This window comes from Lepidothrix coronata, unplaced genomic scaffold (assembly GCF_001604755.1).
Source record: "Lepidothrix coronata isolate B3197 unplaced genomic scaffold, Lepidothrix_coronata-1.0 Scaffold371, whole genome shotgun sequence".
Lineage (NCBI taxonomy): Eukaryota > Metazoa > Chordata > Aves > Passeriformes > Pipridae > Lepidothrix > Lepidothrix coronata.
Window position 1 is genome coordinate 145,083 of NW_016690551.1, and position 3,253 is coordinate 148,335.

A 3,253-nucleotide genomic window follows, 5' to 3' on the forward strand; every position below is an offset into this window, starting at 1 on the left:
GGAAATCTTGAGGAAGGTCTGTGGAAGTTTTGGGAAAGGTCTGTGGAAGTTTTGGGAAAGGTCTGTGGAAGTTTTGGGAAAGGTCCAAGGCAATTTTGGGGAAGGTCTGAGACACTTTTGAGGAAGGTCTGAGGAAGTTTTGAGGAAGGTCTGTGGAAGTTTTGAGGATGGTCTGTGGAAGTTTTGAGGAAGGTCTGTGGAAGTTTTGAGGATGGTCTGTGGAAGTTTTGGGGAAGGTCTGTGGAAGTTTTGGGGAAAGTCTGTGGAAGTTTTGGGGAAGGACTGAGGAAATTTCGGGGATGCTCTAAAGTTCTGGGAGTGGTCTGTCCAGGTGGCCTCTCCCCCACCCCCATCCCCTCCACGACCATCCCACCACCCTCCGAGCAGGACCAGGCGTTGAACCGAAAGCTGCTGCCGGAGGAGCCGCTTTCCAGCAGCCCCTGGAGCTGCCGCACCGTGAGCCTGGATGGAAATTGTTTAATTCCTGCGGGATGAGTCACGGGGAGCCGGGATTTCAAAGCCCGCTTGGCTCCCATGTAAGGCACTCAAATAAACAGAGTGTGGCAGGTGGAAGCTCTCTCTGATGTCCCGTCAAGGACTTGGTCTTTCCAAGTGTTTTGCGTTGCCAAAAATCCTTCGGCTTCATCCATTCTTGCCACGGCTGAGGCCGAGAGCTTGGAAAATAATGAATCAATGCCCGGAAACATGAATCGACGGAAAATTTATGACACACTTATCGTGTAAGGTCTTTTGGGTTCCCTGCTTTTGAAGCACCAGCACCAAAGATTTTGGCATCTTCTCCTTCCCCTCTGCAGCGAGGAGGATTTAGGGAGAAGGAATAAAGCTCCCCTTCCCCTCCCTCGTCTCAGTTTAAGGAGTCAGTGGATGGTGGAAAGAAATCAGAAGAGTCTGCTTGAAAAATTGGAAATGGGGGTGAGGAACGAGAGCGATGGGAAAGAGTGAGAATGTGGAAAAGTGAGGGGTGTTGGAGAACCCCAAGTGCTCCGTTCTGGAGGGCAAAAAAATGTCCTTGGGTTTTGATTTATCAGGAAAAGGCAGTGGAAGCACGGGCACTTGGGAGTTTGGACACTTGGAAGGAAGGAAACTCCACCTGGAAGGGAGACTCGGCTGATTTGGTTGTTTTTTTGCTGAGCAGTGAGAGCAGTCGAGCCTTGGAAGTGTTTCCTGAGGGAAAACCTGAGGGTGGATCTGTTGGATTGGCCCCCTCGGAAAGACAGGAGGCAGGAGGAGCTCGTGGAGGGTTTTGGGAATCAGGTATCCACCTGCTCCTCCCCAGACCAAGTGGTAGGAGTTGGCTGTGCTGCTGCTTTGTTGTTTTTCCTTAAGATTTCCAAGTCTTTGGGACACGGGGCGGGTTTTCCTCTGCCTGGGAAGCAGCGAGGGATGAGAGCGGGGCAGGTGATGGCAGAGGAGGTTCAGGAGATTCCTGAGGGAGTGGTTTCAGTGGCTCCCACCAAACAGGACTGGTTTTGGGGCTGTCCAGCCAGGAAGGGTCTCCTGTAGGATCGAGTTTCCCTCTTGGCAGCACGATCACATCCATGGATTATCAGGAGAAGGCAGGAAAACAGGGAGCTTGTGGGCTGTTCTCCAGGAGAAAAGCTGAGCTCAAACTTTGGCCTTTCCTCAAGATCCCTGGGTCCCTCCCTGGGATCATGGGGCTGTGAGTGCCCAAACACGCCAGGATTCAGCCCAAAAGCACCCTGTGGATCACAGGTGGTGTAACTGAGCCCTTGGAGCCCCTTCCAGTGCTCAAAGGGGCTCCAGGAGAGCTGGAGAGGGACTTGGGACAAGGGATGGAGGGACAGGACGCAGGGAATGGCTTCAAACTGAAAGAGGGGAAATTAAGGTGGGATATTGGGAAGAAATTCCTCCCTGGGAGGCTGTTGAGGCCCTGGCATGGGTTGCCCAGAGAAGCTGTGGCTGCCCCATCCCTGGGAGTGTCCAAAGCCAGGTCGGACAAGGCTGGGCTTTGCAGTCTGGGGCTTTTTAGAGCAAGAGAAACCCGACAGCAAAGCCCGGAATGACTCCGTTGTTGTTGTTTTGCACGTTGGAACCGGGATTTTAAAGCCTTTCGAAAGGTCACAGGCGAGTGGGTGGGGGCCAGAATTCCTGGCTGCTGGAACAGGAGGCTTTTTTTTGTGGGACGTGCAGCGAGGCTGAAACCGCTCTCCTAAAATTTTATGGCCTTGCAACGAGCCAGAGGCCCTTTCCCAGGTGGCCGGATCGAGTGTCACGGCTCTGCTCCGTCACAGCCCTTTGCTGCCCGGGGGGGCAAAGGGGGCTGAGCCCCCCCAGGCCATGAAGGTTGAACTCAGGGGGGTTTTGTGTGACCCCATTGCTGGTTGCTCACTGTGGAATTCACCTCCTAAAATGCCCCGAACCGGCTGCTGGAAGCTGTTTGTCCCCCTGGAGAGCCAATGGCTCTTGTCCTACTCCATATGGGGTCCCTTCCCCACCTCCCAAACCTTCTCCTTCCCCCAAGGCTGCTGCTCCTTCACAAATCCTTCGTTTCCCTGAGTTTTGCCACCTGTCCAAGGACCAAGTGCAGTTTTCTTGGTCCTTCACCCTTTAGCCCCAGTCCTGGGAACTGTTTGATGAGTTCTCAGTGCCCGTTCCCTGCTCCTGCTCTTGTTTGCCAAGGAGAAATTGGGATTTAAGGCGCCTGATTATCGTGGAATCATGGAATGATTTGGGTTGGAAAGGACCTTGAATATCACCCAGTTCCACCCCCTGCCATGGACAGGGACACCTTCCACTATCCTGGGTTACTCCAAGCTCATCCAACCTGGCCTTGGACACTTCCAGGGATGGGGAATCCACAGTTCTCTGGGCCACCTGTGCCAGGGCCTCCCCACCCTCCCAGGGAGGAATTCCATCCCAATATCCCATCTAACCCTGCCCTTTTCCTGTTGGAAGCCTTTTCCCCCTTGTCCCATCACCATTCCCACTATGTCCTATCATGATGATGGTGAACATAGGTATGAACACATCCAACATCCTCCATCATACTCCAACATCCTCCAACATCCTCCAACATCCTCCATCATCCTCCAACATCCTCCATCATCCTCCCTTATCCTCCAACATCCTCCATCACCCTCCAACATCTTCCAACATCTTCCATCACCCTCCAACATCTTCCAACATCTTCCAACATCTTCCAGCATCCTCCACTGTCCTCATCATCATCCCCCATCATCCTCCATCATCCTCCAACATCCTCCATCATCCT